The 21,248-nt window shown below is 46.4% G+C and overlaps 1 pseudogene across 1 annotated transcript in view; it reads left to right on the forward strand.

Moving 5' to 3' along the window:
* The window catches only part of LOC106579054 (activating signal cointegrator 1 complex subunit 3-like), a 121,222-nt pseudogene that overhangs the window by 37,664 nt on the left and 62,310 nt on the right, over positions 1-21,248 (forward strand). Inside the window, exons 7-11 of the transcript XR_014382655.1 lie at positions 4,816-4,919; positions 7,596-7,650; positions 11,125-11,334; positions 11,387-11,409; positions 14,871-15,039. The product of XR_014382655.1 is annotated as an activating signal cointegrator 1 complex subunit 3-like (transcript). The remainder of the gene's footprint in view (positions 1-4,815; positions 4,920-7,595; positions 7,651-11,124; positions 11,335-11,386; positions 11,410-14,870; positions 15,040-21,248) is intronic.

Here is a 21,248-nt window from a genome sequence, read left to right on the forward strand (position 1 = left end):
TCTGGAGACCTCAAGGCAAATAAGGAGGATATTTTAAAATGATCCTCATACATTTTTGTTATCTGACACAACTTTCTAACAGACCTTTCTATTTATCCCCTCCCACAGACATATCACAGCAGTGTTTGTTTCTCACTGTTTGCATATATGTGTGATGTCGTTGCTGTAGTTCGATACAGAGAAGATTAGCATTCCTGCAATATTATTCTGTTGAAATTGAATTTGATCTCTAAGAAATTAAGCTAGTTGATGACTTACTTTATATGTACATACTGTATTCTCCTCTGCTCATCCTACATAACTACTGCTGTACATACATTCCTTGTAGTAGTATTGTACAGTTAGAAACTTCCTGCACTTCTGGAGCTAGAAACACAAGCATTTCCCTGCACCTGCTTTAACATCTGCTGATCTGTGTACACAACAAATAAACATTGATTTCATTTATGGGTCTGCTATTGTCACAACTCCCATTAAAAACATGCAGTGGATGGACACACACACACACACACACACACACACACACACACACACACACACACACACACACACACACACACACACACACACACACACACACACACACACACACACACACACACACACACACACACACACAGTTAGATACATTTGTAACCTTGACAAGCTATTAGTTGTTCACTTACAGTATGAAAGCAGTGAAACAATTCTACCTTCTTACCTTTCCCTCCTCGCAAACCCCCTCTCTCTCTGTGGCACTGATAGTTACCATGGTAACAGTCAACGGGCTTGGAGTGGCTGCTGGCTGGCAGACATGCCAGTGTGCGGGTGGGTGGGTGGATGAGCAGTGGGTGCGCTGGCTCTTCAAGTCCCTCTCCCTCAGTCCAGAGAGTAAATATTAACTTAATGACAGAGTGGCCCCCTGGCACTCTGCTCCACAGACAGAAAGACATGCACCCACAGACAGACAGACCGTCAGTGAGACAGGTAATTAGTAGATAAGTGGTAGTGTGGGAAGACCTCGCCATGGCCCCATGTTCCACATGGCTGCACACATCACTGTTACCACGCTGGGTAGAGCTGCCTGGGTAGAGCCCCCCTTATTAACATGGAGCTGGGGCTCAGTCACATTACATAGCAATATAGGGTCGGTTTCTCAGACACACATTAGGCTTAGTCCTAGACTAAAATGCTCTTTCAATGGAGATTCTCCATTCAGTATGATTTTTGTTCAGGGCTTGGCTTAATCCGTGTTCAAGAAAACAGCGCCGTGTGTTCTAGAATTGTTCTGATCCACTGGGTGCACGTTGGGTAGAGCCCCACTCATCATCATATGGCTGGGTCTGACCACCACAGACGAGCTGCAACTTGCACATCAGAACAGTTCTAGGACACTATTTCTACGTGATCATCATGGAACGTTGATTTGAATGTGGATGTCCATTCTAGTCATTCTAAATGTTCTATAATGGAAACCCACTTTGACACAGGTCTTTATCCGCCCCATTGTGTTCCAGGACTGCACTCTCTTCTATTTCACCAGCGCTGCATATTCACAGATATTGTGTTTTTTCTAGGGAAAGGTTTTTGCGGCACTAAAATTAATCTGTGGGAGTCTGTCCAACCATAAATGTAAAACACTTAGCAGCCAGTCATTGAAATAAATAACGAGATCAATATCACTGTTATTAAAAACAACGCAAGGAAAATAATGGGTGTTTCCTGTTAAGTCAAATGGCGTCTTGTCATTGTTTTTGTTGTGTAATTAAAGAAAGAACTGTGGCCTGACAGTCGTTGGTTTGGAAGCCAGAGCTTTCATTTAGATGAACCTGCAGCCTAATTAAGACAGCCACTTCTCTCCTCTCTGCTAGCACTGTGCCAGTCTCTAATGGAAATGTGTGTGCATGCGTGGCCGTTTTCTCTCTGCTAGCACCGTGCCGGTCTCTAATGGCAATGTGTGTGCGTGCATGGCAGTGTGTGTGTGCGTGCGTGCATGGCCGTTGCCTCTCTGCTAGGAAGGAGCGCCAGTCTGTAATGGCTAGCCAGATGGATTTAAATGCAAACTAGAGTCTAATGAACTGATTTTACAAAAAGTGTCTAATAGGAATTTCCACACACCCAGACAGCACGCACACACACACACACACACACACACACACACACACACACACACACACACACACACACCGATGGGTTGGCAAACAGCTCACACACCATTCATTATGCATTGTTCTATTTTTCTATCGTCAGACTCTTAATTGCACTAGAACGATGGCTCCGAAGGGCCCAAAGGGTCCGGGTGTTAAACGGGAACAGGTGAGATGATGATTAAGAAGATGACAAGGGAGGAGTGAGGGATGTGTAGAGGATAGAGGGATGAACTGATAACACAGTTGATGGATAGAGTGCTCTGGTTGCAGGTGGTGTATATGACACAAGTAGGGCCCAGAGTTTTTCTTGATCATGTGACCTGAACAGGAAGAACTCTGTCCCCTAGTTAAACACAGGACCCTGATCTGATGTTCATTAAGAACTCAGTACCCTGTTCTGATGGTAATGAAGAACTCTGTCCCCTAGTTATAACATAGTACCCTGTTCTGATGGTAATGAAGAACTCTGTCCCCTAGTTATAACATAGTACCCTGTTCTGATGGTAATGAAGAACTCTGCCCCCTAGTTATAACATAGTACCCTGTTCTGATGGTAATGAAGAACTCTGCCCCCTAGTTATAACATAGTACCCTGTTCTGATGGTAATGAAGAACTCTGCCCCCTAGTTATAACATAGTACCCTGTTCTGATGGTAATGAAGAACTCTGTCGCCTAGTTATAACATAGTACCCTGTTCTGATGGTAATGAAGAACTCTGTCCCCTAGTTATAACATAGTACCCTGTTCTGATGGTAATGAAGAACTCTGCCCCCTAGTTATAACATAGTACCCTGTTCTGATGGTAATGAAGAACTCTGTCCCCTAGTTATAACATAGTACCCTGTTCTGATGGTAATGAAGAACTCTGCCCCCTAGTTATAACATAGTACCCTGTTCTGATGGTAATGAAGAACTCTGTCCCCTAGTTATAACATAGTACCCTGTTCTGATGGTAATGAAGAACTCTGCCCCCTAGTTATAACATAGTACCCTGTTCTGATGGTAATGAAGAACTCTGCCCCCTAGTTATAACATAGTACCCTGTTCTGATGGTAATGAAGAACTCTGCCCCCTAGTTATAACATAGTACCCTGTTCTGATGGTAATGAAGAACTCTGCCCCCTAGTTATAACATAGTACCCTGTTCTGATGGTAATGAAGAACTCTGTCCCCTAGTTATAACATAGTACCCTGTTCTGATGGTAATGAAGAACTCTGTCCCCTAGTTATAACATAGTACCCTGTTCTGATGGTAATGAAGAACTCTGTCCCCTAGTTATAACATAGTACCCTGTTCTGATGGTAATGAAGAACTCTGTCCCCTAGTTATAACATAGTACCCTGTTCTGATGGTAATGAAGAACTCTGCCCCCTAGTTATAACATAGTACCCTGTTCTGATGGTAATGAAGAACTCTGTCCCCTAGTTATAACATAGTACCCTGTTCTGATGGTAATGAAGAACTCTGTCCCCTAGTTATAACATAGTACCCTGTTCTGATGGTAATGAAGAACTCTGCCCCCTAGTTATAACATAGTACCCTGTTCTGATGGTAATGAAGAACTCTGCCCCCTAGTTATAACATAGTACCCTGTTCTGATGGTAATGAAGAACTCTGCCCCCTAGTTATAACATAGTACCCTGTTCTGATGGTAATGAAGAACTCTGCCCCCTAGTTATAACATAGTACCCTGTTCTGATGGTAATGAAGAACTCTGCCCCCTAGTTATAACATAGTACCCTGTTCTGATGGTAATGAAGAACTCTGCCCCCTAGTTATAACATAGTACCCTGTTCTGATGGTAATGAAGAACTCTGCCCCCTAGTTATAACATAGTACCCTGTTCTGATGGTAATGAAGAACTCTGCCCCCTAGTTATAACATAGTACCCTGTTCTGATGGTAATGAAGAACTCTGCACCCTAGTTATAACATAGTACCCTGTTCTGATGGTAATGAAGAACTCTGTCCCCTAGTTATAACATAGTACCCTGTTCTGATGGTAATGAAGAACTCTGCCCCCTAGTTATAACATAGTACCCTGTTCTGATGGTAATGAAGAACTCTGTCCCCTAGTTATAACATAGTGCCCTGTTCTGATGGTAATGAAGAACTCTGTCCCCTAGTTATAACATAGTACCCTGTTCTGATGGTAATGAAGAACTCTGCCCCCTAGTTATAACATAGTACCCTGTTCTGATGGTAATGAAGAACTCTGTCCCCTAGTTATAACATAGTACCCTGTTCTGATGGTAATGAAGAACTCTGTCCCCTAGTTATAACATAGTACCCTGTTCTGATGGTAATGAAGAACTCTGTCCCCTAGTTATAACATAGTACCCTGTTCTGATGGTAATGAAGAACTCTGTCCCCTAGTTATAACATAGTACCCTGTTCTGATGGTAATGAAGAACTCTGTCCCCTAGTTATAACATAGTACCCTGTTCTGATGGTAATGAAGAACTCTGTCCCCTAGTTATAACATAGTGCCCTGTTCTGATGGTAATGAAGAACTCTGTCCCCTAGTTATAACAGTGCGCTGGTCTGATGCTCATGAAACCTCCTAGCCCTAAGTATGTCATGGATTTTGAGTATATGGGGCTGAACAGTTCCTTTTGGATCGACTTTCAAATCAAGTCTGTATGTGTTCATCTGTCTGACGGTGTGTGTCCATCTGTTTTCCAGATGCTGGTGACCACCCCTGAGAAGTGGGACATGGTGGCCAGGAAGAGCGTTGGGGACGTGGTCCTGTCCCAGATTGTAAAGCTCCTCATCTTGGACGAGCACTGGTGCTCCCAACTTTAAAAAGTTAGTAGCACAAAATAAAATGCAGGAGCACCAGAAAAGTTACTTTTTTAATTGCTTGAGATAAAGCCGATATTGGAGATATATGAATCATATCTACTTTTGAAGCACATTCTGTGGCTAGAAACTATAACCCTTTAAAGACATTGTTTATTGTAAATGATTATATATATATTTTTAACATTACTTAAACGTAAACCTATCCAACAATAACCTATTAAAAGCAGTTCTGTAGCAATGAGGTTTGTGCAGTAGGCTATAAGCCCAATACATTATCACTGCATATTGGCTATGCTTGAATTGCCCTGCCAATGTTGTTCTTCTCAGATGATTTAAATTATATCTCAAAACGTATGGTTTATGATCACACCGGTAATAGATCAGTTGTTGTATTACTTGTGAGGCCCAGCTGAGTGAGCATACATTTTAATAACGTTTTTTTTTCTTCCACTGGACTGATGGTGCCTTCATCTGATGGTCAGTTTCAGCGGGGGGAGAGAGAGCGCAGTAGAGGGTCCGCCTCTCACCATCCCTCTGCTCTCCCTCCCTCCGCTGAGACTGACTGACCAAAAAGGGAACGTCTTCCAGCTGATGGTGAAACTCGAGTCTCATGCTCAAATTTATGTTACTCCTATGACCAGTGAAAGTGAAATATTCCTCCATATAAAAATAGACACAAGCCACTAATAATAACAATGCAAGCATTTCGATACACATTGCTACTCATTCATTGCAGCTGCCGTGCTGGTTGAAATGCCAGTGGAAGAAGGGAGAAGCTCATTTAATGGCGTATAAAAGTGTTCAATAAAAAGTGGTTACAGTGCTGAATAAAACTGTAAACGTGAACTCACTCATAAAAGCAGCAGCTCTTTGCTCTCTAGTCATTGTTTTAAAGTCTCACAGTATCAATTTTGCTGTGCATCGAGGAAACTGCAGACACGGTAATCTGAGCCATCCGATTGGCCAGCTGTAGGCCTGTAGGTGCACTTGATTTGCTCTCTGGGCTGGTGAGTAATGGCACTCGGAGGCAGCGGTACAGCGAAGCCTAATCATAACAATTATTCTGGGTGATTACACTGGTGCCCCCAAATAAAATTCCAGGTCACACAGGAAAATATTTTAGAGCATATGCGACCAAAATGGTCACACTTTAGAGCCCTGGTCCCAGCCCTTATCCTACCCTGTCCCCCCTGGTCCCACTGTCCCCTCTCACCACACTAGCCTGGCGGTCAGCCCAGGTCAGTCCCTCCCTCTATCATTACACCAGGCTCTCCTCACCATGGTGAACATTATGCACAAGGACATTCATATTATTATTAGTACAACACCGTCGTTCTCATTCAACCATGTCAGGTTTATGTCATTGTTAAAAATTGTAAGGATTTTGTCTAGTCTTTGTTTGTGGAGCTGTGTTTACCTCAGTCAGAGTCAGTGATTTAGCTTTAGTTAGCCTGTCTGTCTGTGGGCTGTGCTGCCTGTGCTATGTGTTTCTGTATCTGAGTGGGATGCCTGATTCACTCTTATGATGATTGACAGCGTCCTGTGCAGGAATCAGCCGGCCGTTTAGGATATTAGAGTGATTATGCAAATTTAGACAGTCTGGGAAATGGGAGCCATCGTTCCGGAGTGTCCCGCAACCGTGTACCATTGTGATGAGCTAGCGTCAGGTGTCAATCCCAGCCAGGGAGGAAATGAATAAATGGAGGGGGGATAGAGAGATGCATGGTAGGAATTTTCAGTCTCCTAGGTGACAAGAGGGATTGGAATGATATTTTTTTTTCCATTGGCAGACACACACACACACACACACACACACACACACACACACACACACACACACACACACACACCGATATACCAATATGAATGTTAAAATATTGATGACAGATATAAAAGTTGGAAATGAAAGAGAGGAGTGTTGAGAACAAAATGGAGAAAGAGACTGATCAGACAGGGGAGAGACTGAGAGGGAAGGATACTGAAAGGATATAGTGCTGCTTTTTATTTATTTATTTATTTTAGTGTGCCGTGACGTCGGGGACCTCTGGGTGGGTAAGGTTAACCGCCAGGTAATTGAAAAGCAGTCTGTACTTCTGACCGCTGTTGACTCCGTTCACAGCCTATTCATGTGCAGCTCTAGCTGCTATCGCTGGAGAAGGGCTGAGGGAGCGTCCTGGCCACACCCCTACCCAGAGGCTCTCCTAGACCACACACTGCAGCCTCTTTGTCTGTCTCTTCGCATTTGTCTAGGGTGTTAGAAATGCTTATAACACTTTAACTAGTATTTGTCAAGGAGCCTTGGGCTCTTATGAAGGCATATAACATGTCTTATAATGCATTATGGCTGTTCATTTGGCCTATACACAGGCAGGTGCTTCAGAGGCAGTGTTTTTAGTTTTTTTTTGCACATAAAATCCAAGATGGATCCAACCGTCCTGAGTCGCACAGCAGAAATGTCTTTCCTGTGTTTCTCCAGCCAGCGTTTGTAATTAAGGTGTTGTGCCGTACTGGAGCCAACATTCAACAGCACATTGGAAGGTGTCTTTAAGACACTGTGAATTATTGATTGGCGCACAGTAAGCAAGATTGTCGCCTCTGGAAGTACAAAAAGGAGTCACCTCATCAATAAATATGACGAGGTAGAGAGGAAACAACACGAGTTCTCGGAAGGAGAAGGACAGGGTCTTTAGTTCTCTGGTTTCCAAGAAGAGACAAGTCAGTCAGAGCACAGACAGCACTGCAGATACTGGGCTCTGTTGTAGAGCCTTCCAGGGAAGTCTTTGGGGGTCCAGAAAGCCTAAAGCTGTGGTCTGTGGTTGCTCTTCAAGTCTTCAGGTCTCAGCCACAGTCATAACCCACAAATCATATCTTATATATGATCATATCAATATTTTGGTTAACCATCAAAGTTGTGGTAACTTTGATCCAGAGCACACAGGAGTACATGGAACAACCAGACTTCAGAATGATGTGTGCTTCAGTGAGACGGTGAGGAAGGGTGATGATGTGTATCTTTATTGAGAAATGACAAGCTTAGATAGACCTATAAACCATTGGGTTCAGGCCCCAGTAGAGAAATCCACCATATCTTATTCTTTCTCAACCAAACCCACAAATATAGACACATAAGAAACCGGAGTATTTATGGTTCACTCTTTCTCCCTCCCAAAGATGTTCAGTCATTTTATTTTGAGAAGTTGACATACTTAGCCTCCATTCCTACCCACAATACACCAGGAGTTGAAGGACCCCAAACCCATTGCGCAGATACCCCCAACCCTAACTACAAACACGCACACTCACACACACACACACACACACACACACACACACACACACACACACACACACACACACACACACACACACACACACACACACACACACACACACACACACACACCCAACAAACTCTCTCACACACACACATACACATCCCTCCTGTCCAATTACTGCTACACCTGACAGGCTAGCCTAATTGTTAGTGTTTTCTGCTGGAGGAGCCACGGCTGGAGGAACCACGGCTGGAGGAACCACGGCTGGAGGAGCCACGGCTGGAGGAGCCACGGCTGGAGGAGCCACGGCTGGTGGAGCCACGGCTGGTGGAGCCACGGCTGGAGGAGCCACGGCTGGAGGAACCACGGCTGGTGGAACCACGGCTGGAGGAGCCACGGCTGGTGCTCCTGACACAGAAGGAACAGGGTGCTTAAGTTCACATCTTTTAACCTCATGAATATGGAAATCCCTGCCTCTAAATTAAGTCGAGGCTCTAAAGGATGTTTTATTTTCCTCCTTTCTCTTTATGTAAATATAGGATGATAACTGAAGCAGTTATCACGTGATGTTTTGCTTGTCAAAGTTTTGGTTTATTTGATTCGAATTTTCTCTCGTCGTCGGGGAGACTAACGCCAGACTTTGTGTTGCTCCGTAGATAAACTTAGGTTATTACCTGCATCACCGTTCATCACTGGAGGCATTCGTTTGGATGGCTCTTTGGTAAAGTATCATAGATGCAGAAGTGTGGAATACTGTATAATTAACTAATGCTGATAAGGTAATGTGTTGGTATTGCTGAAACATTGAATAGACTATCTGGGACAAAGCTCAGGGAAAGCAGCCGCCCTCTAGAGCCCATTAACAGTGAGAGTAATGGAGAAATGGTGTGCATAAGAAGCCCACTATCCACTCAACCAGGCTGACTGGGGCACTGTTAATGAACGTAATGTGTATCTACAGTATGGACCGCTTTGTACCGCTGGGCTGATACAGTGCTGTGTGTGTGTTAGGCTGATCCGGGCCAGGGCTATCGGCTGCCAGGGATTGGCTGGGCCCTATCTTGATAGTGGGTATAGACGGGTACTGCATCACATTAAAAGCCTTGCCAATCTTCCCTGTCACACTCACCACAGGAGGCAAGGAGATAGGCCTCTCACACTCTCTCTCTCCCTCGCTGCCTGCATCTATCTGTTCTCTCTCCCTCGCTGCTCTCAGTCTGCATCTATCTGTTCTCTCTCCCTCGCTGCTCGCTGCCTGCATCTATCTGTTCTCTCTCCCTCGCTGCACTCTGTCTGCATCTATCTGTTCTCTCTCCCTCGCTGCCTGCATCTATCTGTTCTCTCTCCCTCGCTGCTCTCTGCCTGCATCTATCTGTTCTCTCTCTTCCTCGCTGCTCTGTCTGCATCTATCTGTTCTCTCTCCCTCGCTGCTCTCTGTCTGCATCTATCTGTTCTCTCTCCCTCGCTGCCTGCATCTATCTGTTCTCTCTCCCTCGCTGCTCTGTCTGCATCTATCTGTTCTCTCTCCCTCGCTGCTCTCTGTCTGCATCTATCTGTTCTCTCTCCCTCGCTGCCTGCATCTATCTGTTCTCTCTCCCTCGCTGCACTCTGTCTGCATCTATCTGTTCTCTCTCCCTCGCTGCACTCTGTCTGCATCTATCTGTTCTCTCTCCCTCGCTGCTCTCAGTCTGCATCTATCTGTTCTCTCTCTTCCTCGCTGCTCTCAGTCTGCATCTATCTGTTCTCTCTCCCTCGCTGCTCTGTCTGCATCTATCTGTTCTCTCTCCCTCGCTGCTCTGTCTGCATCTATCTGTTCTCTCTCCCTCGCTGCCCTCTGTCTGCATCTATCTGTTCTCTCTCCCTCGCTGCTCTCAGTCTGCATCTATCTGTTCTCTCTCCCTCGCTGCTCTGTCTGCATCTATCTGTTCTCTCTCCCTCGCTGCTCTGTCTGCATCTATCTGTTCTCTCTCCCTCGCTGCTCTCAGTCTGCATCTCTCTGTTCTCTCTCTCCCTCGCTGCTCTCTGTCTGCATCTATCTGTTCTCTCTCCCTCGCTGCTCTGTCTGCATCTATCTGTTCTCTCTCCCTCGCTGCTCGCTGCCTGCATCTATCTGTTCTCTCTCCCTCGCTGCTCGCTGCCTGCATCTATCTGTTCTCTCTCCCTCGCTGCCCTCTGTCTGCATCTATCTGTTCTCTCTCCCTCGCTGCGCTCTGTCTGCATCTATCTGTTCTCTCTCCCTCGCTGCTCTGTCTGCATCTATCTGTTCTCTCTCCCTCGCTGCTCTCAGTCTGCATCTCTCTGTTCTCTCTCTTCCTCGCTGCTCTCAGTCTGCATCTATCTGTTCTCTCTCCCTCGCTGCTCGCTGCCTGCATCTATCTGTTCTCTCTCCCTCGCTGCTCGCTGCCTGCATCTATCTGTTCTCTCTCCCTCGCTGCCCTCTGTCTGCATCTATCTGTTCTCTCTCCCTCGCTGCACTCTGTCTGCATCTATCTGTTCTCTCTCCCTCGCTGCCCTCTGTCTGCATCTATCTGTTCTCTCTCCCTCGCTGCTCTCAGTCTGCATCTCTCTGTTCTCTCTCTTCCTCGCTGCTCTCAGTCTGCATCTATCTGTTCTCTCTCCCTCGCTGCTCTCTGTCTGCATCTATCTGTTCTCTCTCCCTCGCTGCTCTCTGTCTGCATCTATCTGTTCTCTCTCTCCCTCGCTTTCTCTCCCACACACACAGACACACCTACACTGTCTTTCTTGCTCTAAAGTGTATGCTTCTTGCATCCAGGTTTGATCCAAATCACCTACTGAAATCACTTTCGGATTGTGATGTCATCAGTGTGGGATGTTGTGGGACATTGCGGTAAGATGTCCATTCAGAGTATTTCATTATGCTGTGACCTTTGACCTCGGTGTGGGTTTATTCCAGGTGGAGTCGACCCAGAGTATGATCTGTATCCTGGGTCTGTCGGCCACGCTGCCCAACTACCTAGACGTGGCCTCCTTCCTCCACGTCAACCCCTACATCGGACTCTTCTACTTCGACAGCCGCTTCAGACCCGTGCCCCTCGGACAGAGCTTCGTAGGCATTAAGACCACCAACAAGGTGACCACAAACACACACACACAAACACACACTGCTAACACGCATCAAGCTGACCATACTGCCAGAACTCATGTGTCTTTAGCAGGGCCAGGAGGTTTGTTTTACCACGTTTTTCTGAATCATTTGACCTGGTTAAATGTAGGGGAAAGGGGATACTTAGTCAGTTGCACAACTGAATGCATTCAACCCGAAATGTGTCTTCTGCATTTAACCCAACCCCTCTGAATCACTCCCCCAGCTTTACTCCACCAGACTCACTCCCCCAGCTTTACTCCACCAGACTCACTCCCCCAGCTTTACTCCACCAGACTCACTCCCCCAGCTTGACCCCACCAGACTCACTCCCCCAGCTTTACTCCACCAGACTCACTCCCCCAGCTTTACTCCACCAGACTCACTCCCCCAGCTTTACTCCACCAGACTCACTCCCCCAGCTTTACTCCACCAGACTCACTCCCCCAGCTTTACTCCACCAGACTCACTCCCCCAGCTTTACTCCACCAGACTCACTCCCCCAGCTTTACTCCACCAGACTCACTCCCCCAGCTTTACTCCACCAGACTCACTCCCCCAGCTTTACTCCACCAGACTCACTCCCCCAGCTTTACTCCACCAGACTCACTCCCCCAGCTTCCAGAGTTGTGGATTCATCTGTTTCCACTCAGCCCCATCTGCACTGTGTGTTGAGTTCCCAGTCCAGCCTGCTGGTTCTGTCTGTATCCCCTTAACATACACCCACACATCTATGTGCACAACACGTACTCACACTTAGGCACACCACGAACGCACACACACACGTGTGTGTGTGTACACATTGTCTCACTCAAACACACACACAGTGCACAAGTAAATTAATCAACACACAGTTTGCCTGCAGTCAATAAAGGTTTTTAAAAGGATCTGAAATACTGTGCCAGGTTCTGGTATCTGAATTGGAAAATGTGGTTTGTGCATAATGTATTATGTGTGGTTTGTGCATAATGTGTTATGTGTGGTTTGTGCATAATGTATTATGTGTGGTTTGTGCATAATGTACTATGTGTGGTTTGTGCATAATGTATTATGTGTGGTTTGTGCATAATGTATTATGTCTGGTTTGTGCATAATGTATTATGTGTGGTTTGTGCACAATGTGTTATGTGTGGTTTGTACATAATGTATAATGTGTGGTTTGTGCACAATGTATTAAGTGTGGTTTGTGCATCATGTATTATGTGTGGTTTGTGCATAATGTATTATGTGTGGTTTGTGCATAATGTAGTATGTGTGGTTTGTGCATAATGTATTATGTGTGGTTTGTGCATAATGTATTATGTGTGGTTTGTGCACAATGTATTATGTGTGGTTTTTGTTTTCAGTCTCACAGTAGGTGAGTCTAGATGTGATGTCATCTTTCTGTCTGTGGGTCACAGCCCTGAAGCCAAAACTCTCCAATAGGGAGCATCTGTCTAGGCTCCATATTAAATTGTCAGAAGTGGCTGTGACATATATTAATTTAATCTGGGAGGGTGATGGATGGAATTGTCTGGATGAAGCCCCCTGGCCCTCCTGTGCTGGGGTTTCAGCCCGGCAGACGGAACTTTAATAAGCTCTCAAACCAGCGGTTACCGTGGACTCTTCCCTCCTCACAGCTCTGCACTGATAAAACAGCTTCAATAAATAACAGTTTGCTGCAGTGGTCTCTATGGGCCCACAGCGAGGGGATGGAAGAGACGCCAGGCTAGGCTATGCTGCTCAATCTGTGCTAACCCCTGCTTAATATAGGTAACCCTGCAGAAAAAGAGGTTTAACTTTAGGCTAATTAATAGAATAGACTATTTAGTGATATCACATCAACATATCACATTGTGGGTGTGGGTGGGTGTGTGTGTGCGCCGTGTGTGGCGTGTGATGTACAGCATCACATTAAGAGAATGTTTCACTTCATCTGGCGTTGCTGCCGCAAGTCATTTCCAAACCCCAGACATTCTGTAATTTCTTAAGTCACTGTGCTGAGGAGATGAAACTATCCAGCTAGGCCCTGCTGCTGCTGCTGCTGCTGCTGCTGCTGCTGCTGCTGCCTTCAACATGGCTGAATGGTGACACATTAGACTTGAAGAGAAAGAAGAGAAGTTTCAAGCTGACATTTCAAAATGTTTGCGCTTGTAATGCATCATAATGCATCATGTAAAATGTGCTACAACATATACAGCACGGATTTGGTGACTCTCCTGTCTCACAAACTCATTTGACTGCTGCTATTGGACAAACTGTAGTTATTGGAAAATACATTTGATTCCCCTCTGCCCGAAAATGAATGTAATATGATGATTATGACAATTCTTATTTTTAGTTAACGGTTATTGGCTGTAATTGTCCACTGTGATTATCTCCGCCCTACACACACACACTGCACCAATGGGTTGACATTGATCCTGTGCGTGAAATGTGAAATTAGACAGAGGGAGGGAAATCTATTTCTCTGTGTGTGTGTGTGTGTGTGTGTGTGTGTGTGTGTGCGTGCGTGCGTGCGTGCGTGCGTGCGTGAAAAATGATGTTGGGTAAACTGATCGGTGGGTGCCGTGGCATTATGATACATTACATGTGCAAAAACAAAATCTACAAAAATTGACAACGTGACCATTTCCATGACAATTAATTGTTATCCAAAATTCCATAACAGGAACAGCCCTGTGTGTGTGTGTGTGTGTGTGTGTGTGTGTGTGTGTGTGTGTGTGTGTGTGTGTGTGTGTGTGTGTGTGTGTGTGTGTGTGTGTGTGTGTGTGTGTGTGTGTGTGTGTGTGTGTAGTAGGGGTGTAACTGTGCCAGCTCAGCAGTGAGGGGTTAGACCGAGAACAGTGACAGAGAAGGGGATGACACTTCTGAGCTCTGCAGCAGAACAGGATTCAATGGTGGCTCATTATCTGTTCTGAGGAAACACACAGCCTTCAGGCCTGTACCCACACACGTACACATAGACACACACACACATGGATATTAACATGCTATCTCTCCCTTTCATATCTCCCCTCCCACTGTCTCTCATATTCTCTCTCTCCCTCCCTCACTCCTCTCTCTTGTCCCTTTATTGTGTTGGGGGGAGGCAGCGAGGAGGGGGGGGGGGGGTAGCGAGGGAGGGAGGGAGAGAGAGGAAGAGAGAGTCCTTTGCCTCCATCTCATAACTGTCTTGTATTTCTGTTATTGATTGTTTTGTCTGTGGTATTGACTGTTTTACAAGGGCAGTCTGAGTGTAATAGGAAAATTACAGCCCTTCTCTGTCCTTTAACAAAAGATTAAAATGGCACCATGACCTTCTGTTGTTATCATATAATACAGCAGGAGAGGAGAAGTATCTGCAGTCACAATGGAGCTTTAGTGTGGCAAGGAACAGCACTGTACAGTAGTGCTATTAGATGAAAGAGGAATGTTGTAGCGAACAGTATGGGCTGACCTCTACCTCTGTGTGTTTTGACCTTTGACCCCAGACTGACCTGTGTCTGTGTACTCTGTGTCTCCATTCCAGGTGATGGTGTTTGTCGATGCTCAAGACTGACCTCTCTCCGTCCTCTGTGTTTTTCCCTTTGACCCAGACTGATCCGTGTCTCTGTTCTCTGTGTGACCCAGGTGATGGTGTTTGTCCATGCTCGTAATGCCACGGTGAGGACAGCCATGGGGCTGATCGAGATGGCTAAGAACCGTGGAGAGTCTTCCTTCTTCCAGCCAGACCATTTACCTGACTACGGCCAGTGTGAGAAATTAGTAAGGAACATACTAATCACTATTCTTCTAGACAGTGTTGACTCAATTCAGTACACCAACCAATACAGTAGCTAAGCTGGAGACTGTTACTCCTTCCCCTATCTATCATGATAGTGTTTGAGTGTACTAAAGTTACTGTAGCTATTTTTTATTTCACCTTTATTTAACCAGGTAGGCTAGTTGAGAGCAAGTTCTCATTTACAACTACGACCTGGCCAAGATAAAGCATAGCAATTCGACACATACAACAACACAGAGTTACACCAGTTCCAACTGTTCTGCCTGCAGTTATGGAACCCCGACCTGTTCACCGGACGTGCTACCTGTCCCAGACCTGTTGTCCCAGACCTGCTGGAACCCTGACCTATTCACCGGACGTGCTACCTGTCCCAGACCTGCTGTTTTCAACTCTCTAGAGACAGCAGGAGCGGTAGAGATACTCTCAAAGATCGGCTATGAAAAAGCCAACTGACACTTACTCTTGTGTTACTGACTTGTTGCACCCTCGACAACTACTATGATTATTATTATTTGACAATGCTGGTCATTTATGAACATTTGTACATCTAGGCCATGTGCTGTTATAATCTCCACCCGGCACAGCCAGAAGAGGACTGGCCACCCCTCATAGCCTGGTTCCTCTCTAGGTTTCTTCCTAGGTTTTGGCCTTTCTAGGGAGTTTTTCCTAGCCACCGTGCTTCCACACCTGCATTGCTTGCTGTTTGGTGTTTTAGGCTGGGCTTCTGTACAGCACTTTGAGATATCAGCTGATGTAAGAAGGGCTATATAAATAAATTTGATTTGATTTGATTTACACATGGAATAAACAAAACATAGTCAATAATACAGTAGAAAAAATAAAACAAAAAGTCTATATACAGTGAGTGCAAATGAGGTAAGATAAGGGAGTTAAGGCAATAAATAGGCCATGGTGGCGAAGTAATAACCATTTAGCAATTAAACACTGGAATGGTAGCTGTGCAGGAGATGAATGTGCAAGTAGAGATACTGGGGTGCAAAGCAGCAAGATAAATAAATAAATACTGTATGGGGATGAGGTAGATAGATGGGCTGTTTACAGATGGGCTATGTACAGGTGCAATGATCTGTGAGCTGCACTGACAGCTGGTGCTTAGAGCTAGTTGCTATGGTGACCAGTGAACTGAGATAAGGCGGGGCTTTACCTAGCAGAGACTTGTAGATAACCTGTAGCCAGTGGGTTTGGCAACAAGTATGAAGCGAGGGCTAACCAACGAGAGCGTACAGGTCGCAGTGGTGGGTAGTGTATGGGGCTTTGGTGACAAAACAGATGGCACTGTGATAGACTGCATCCAATTTGTTGAGTAGAGTGTTGGAGGCTATTTTATAGATGACATCGCCGAAGACGAGGATCGGTAGGATGGTCAGTTTTACGAGGGTATGTTTGGCAGCATGAGTGAAGGATGCTTTGTTGCGATATAGGAAGCCGATTCTAGATTGAATTTTGGATTGGAGATGCTTAATGTGAGTCTGGAAGGAGAGTTTACAGTCTAACTAGACACCTAGGTATTTGTAGTTTTCCACGTATTCTAAGTCAGAGCCGTCTAGAGTAGTGATGCTGGACGGCCAGAAGTATACAGAATGGTGTCGTCTGCGTAGAAGTGGATCAGAGAATCACCAGCAGCAAGAGCGACATCATTGATGTACACAGAGAAGAGAGTCCGCCCTAGAATTGAACCCTGTGGCACCCCCATAGAGATTGCCAGAGGTCCGGGCAACAGGCCCTCCGATTTGACACACTAAACTCTATCAGAGAAGTAGTTGGTAAACCAGGCGAGGCAATCATTTGAGAAACCAAGGCTGTCGAGTCTGCCAGTAAGAATGTGGTGATTGACAAAGTAGAAAGTCTTGGCTAGGTCGATGAATACGGCTGCACAGGGATGTCTCTTATCGATGGTGGTCATGATGTCGTTTAGGACCTTGAGCGTGGCTGAGGTGCACCCATGACCAGCTCTGAAACCGGATTGCATAGCGGAGAAGGTACGGTGGGATTCGAAATGGTCGGTAATCTGTTTGTTAACTTGGCTTTCGAAAACCTTAGAAAGACAGGGTAGGATAGATATAGGTCTGTAGCAGTTTGGGTCTAGAGTGTCCCCACCTTTGAAGAGGGAGATGACTGCGGCAGCTTTCCAATCGTTGGGAATCTCAGACGATATGAAAGAGAGGTTGAACAGGCAAGTGATAGGGGTTGCAACAATTTCGACAAATAATTTTAGAAAGAGAGGGTCCAGATTGTCTAGCCCGGCTGATTTGTAGGGGTCCAGATTTTGCAGCTCTTTCAGAACATCAGCTATCTGGATTTGGGTGAAGGAGAAATGGTGGGGGCTTTGGCGGGTTGCTGTGGAGGGTGCCGGGCAGTTGACCGGGGTAGGGGTAGCCAGGTGGAAAGCATGGCCAGCCGTAGAGAAATGCTTATTCAAATTCTCAATTATAGTGGATTTATCGGTGGTAACAGTGTTTCCTAGCCTCAGAGCAGTGGGCAGCTGGGAGGAGGTGCTCTTATTCTCCATGGACTTTACAGTGTCCCAGAACTTTTTTGAGTTTGTACTACAGGATGCAAATTTCTGTTTGAAAAAGCTAGCCTTAGCTTTCCTAACTGCCTGTGTATATTTGTTCCTAACTTCCCTAAAAAGTTGCATATCACGGGGGCTAATCGATGCTAATGCAGAACGCGACAGGATGTTTTTGTGCTGGTCAAGGGCAGACAGGTCTGGAGTGAACCAAGGACTATATCTATTCCTAGTTCAACATTTTTTGAATGGGGCATGCTTATTTAAGATGGTGAGGAAGGCACTTTTAAAGAATAACCAGGCATCATCTACTGACAGGATGAGGTCAATGTCATTCCAGGATACCCCGGCCAGGTCGATTAGAAAGGCCTGCTCGCAGAAGTGTTTTAGGGAGCGTTTGACAGTGATGAGGGGTGGTTTCAAGACTGGTCATTCAACTGAGACTGCTCTTCTCTGTGTCACAGAGGCTCTCCGCACTGCTAAAGCTAACTCTCTTTCCTCTGCTCTCATCCTTCTAGACCTATCTGCTGCCTTTGATACTGTGAACCATCAGATCCTTCTCTCCACCCTCTCCAAGTTGGGCATCTCCGGCGCAGCTCACTCTTGGATTGCGTCCTACCTGACAGGTCGCTCCTACCAGGTGCATGGCGAGAATCTGTCGCCGCACCATGCGCTCTCACCACTGGTGTCCCCCAGGGCTCAGTTCTAGGCCCTCTCCTATTCTCGCTATACACCAAGTCACTTGGCTCTGTCATATCCTCACATGGTCTCTCCTATCATTGCTACGCAGACGACACACAATTAATCTTCTCCTTTCCCCCTTCTGATAACCAGGTGGCGAATCGCATCTCTGCATGTCTGGCAGACATATCAGTGTGGATGACGGATCACCACCTCAAGCTGAACCTCGGCAAGACGGAGCTGCTCTTCCTCCCGGGGAAGGACTGCCCATTCCATGATCTCGCCATCACGGTTGACAACTCCATTGTGTCCTCCTCCAAGAGTGCTAAGAGCCTTGGCGTGACCCTGGACAACACCCTGTCGTTCTCTGCTAACATCAAGGCGGTGACCCGATCCTGTAGGTTCATGCTCTACAACATTCGCAGAGTACGACCCTGCCTTACACAGGAAGCGGTGCAGGTCCTAATCCAGGCACTTGTCATCTCCCGTCTGGATTACTGCAACTCGCTGTTGGCTGGGCTCCCTGCCTGTGCCATTAAACCACTACAACTCATCCAGAACGCCGCAGCCCGTCTGGTGTTCAACCTTCCCAAGTTCTCTCACGTCACCCCGCTCCTCCGCACACTCCACTGGCTTCCATTTGAAGCTCGCATCTGCTACAAGACCATGGTGCTTGCCTACGGAGCTGTGAGGGGAACGGCACCTCCGTACCTTCAGGCTCTGATCAGTCCCTTCACCCAAAGAAGGGCACTGCGTTCATCCACTTCTGGCCTGCTGGCCCCCCTACCTCTACGGAAGCACAGTTCCCGCTCAGCCCAGTCAAAACTGTTCGCTGCTCTGGCACCCCAATGGTGGAACAAGCTCCCTCACGACGCCAGGACAGCGGAGTCAATCACCACCTTCCAGAGACACCTGAAACCCCACCTCTTTAAGGAATACCTAGGATAGGATAAAGTAATCCTTCTAACCCCCCCCCCCCCAAAATAAATAAAAAAGATATAAAAAAGATATAGATGTACTATTGTAAAGTGGTTGTTCCACTGGATATCATAAGGTGAATGCACCAATTTGTAAGTTGCTCTGGTTAAGAGCGTCTGCTAAATGACGTAAATGTAAATGTCGTTTGGTCGCAGACCCATTACAAATGCAGGCAATGAGGCAGTGATCGCTGAGATCTTGATTGAAAACAGCAGAGGTGTATTTGGAGGGCGAGTTAGTTTGGATGATATCTATGAGGGTTCCCGTGTTTACGGATTTGGGGTTGTACCTGGTAGGTTCATTGATCATTTGTGTGAGATTGAGGGCATCAAGCTTAGATTGTAGGATGGCCGGGGTGTTAAGCATGTCCCAGTTTAGGTCACCTAGTAGCACTAGCTCAGAAGATAGATGGGGGGCAATCAATTCACATATGGTGTCGAGGGCACAGCTGGGGCAGAGGTTGTTCTATAGCAAGCGGCAACAGTGAGAGACTTGTTTCTGGAAAGGGGAATTTTTAGAAGTAGAAGCTTGAGTTGTTTGGGTACGGACTTGGATAGTAATACAGAACTCTGCAGGCTATCTTTGCAGTAGAATGCAACACCGCCCCCTTTGGCAGTTCTATCTTGGCGGAAAATGTTATAGTTAGGGATGGAGATTTCAGGGTTTTTGGTGGTTTTCCTAAGCCAGGATTGCGACGCGGCTAAGACATCCGGGTTGGCAGAGTGTGCTAAAGCAGTGAGTTAAACAAACTTAGGGAGTAGGCTTCTAATGTTGACATGCATGAAACCAAGGCTTTTACGGTTACAGAAGTCAACAAACGAGAGCACCTGGGGAGTTTGAGTGGAGCTAGTCACGGCAGGACCTGGATTAACCTCTACATCACCAGAGGAACAGAGGAGAAGGAGGATAAGGGTACGGCTGAAGGCTATACGAACTGGCCGTCTAGCACGTTCGGAACAGAGAGTAAAAGGAGCAGGTTTCTAGGCACGATAGCAAAGATTCAAGGCATAGTGTACAGACAAAGGTAAGGTAGGAAATGAGCACATTGGAGGTAAACCTAGGCATTGAGTAATGATGAGAGAGATATAGTCTCTAGAGACGTTTTAACCAGGTGATGTCATCGCATATGTAGGAAGTGGAACAACATGGTTGGTTAAGGCATATTGAGCAGGGCTAGAGGCTCTACAGTGAAATAAGATAGTAATCACTAACCAGGACGGTAATGGATGAGGCATATTGATATTAGAGAGAGGCATGCGTAGCCAAGTGAACATATGGGTCCAGTGAGTGGTTGGGCTGGCTGGGGACACGGTGATTCATTCAGTTAGCAGGCCGGTGCTAACAAGCTAGCAGTTAGTAGGCCGGGGCTAAACAAGCTAGCAGTTAGCAGACCGGGGCTAGCAAGCTAGCAGTTAGCAGACCGGGTTAGCAAGCAAGCAGTTAGCAGACTGGGGCAAGCAAGCAGTTAGCAGACCGGGGCAAGCAAGCTAGCAGTTAGCAGACCGGGGCTAGCAAGTTAGCAGAAGGGCCTTTGGGGGACGTCACGATGGAGGTAAGTCTGTTTTTGCCTCATTGTGCAGTGACGTCGATAGACCAGTCGTGGATTAGTAGGGTTCCAAGTAGCTCTAGGTAGCTAGCAGGCCGCGGTTAGCAGAATGGGCCTTCAGCGGACGTTGCGCCTGAGGGGACTGTTGGAATCCTCGGGCAGATTATGTCGGTATGCCAGTCGTAGAGGATTGCCGGGGTTCCGTGCCCCGTACCGGCAGTAGAATGGGTCCGGATTTTGTAGCCCAGGAGTGGGCTTCGGTGGTAGCACAGGAGCACTACCCGGGCTAGCTTCTTGGAAAGCCAAGATGGCTTTCTATGGACTCCAGTCTACTGGAGTGTGTACTAAAGTTACTGTAACTATGGACTCCAGCCAGACAATGGACCTGACTATGGCCAGTGTGAGAAATCAATAAGGAACATACGTTGGTGCAACGCCAGGGTTGTGGGTTCGAT

Source organism: Salmo salar, chromosome 02 (assembly GCF_965601325.2).
Source record: "Salmo salar chromosome 02, fSalSal1, whole genome shotgun sequence".
In the NCBI taxonomy this organism is placed as follows: Eukaryota; Metazoa; Chordata; class Actinopteri; order Salmoniformes; family Salmonidae; genus Salmo; species Salmo salar.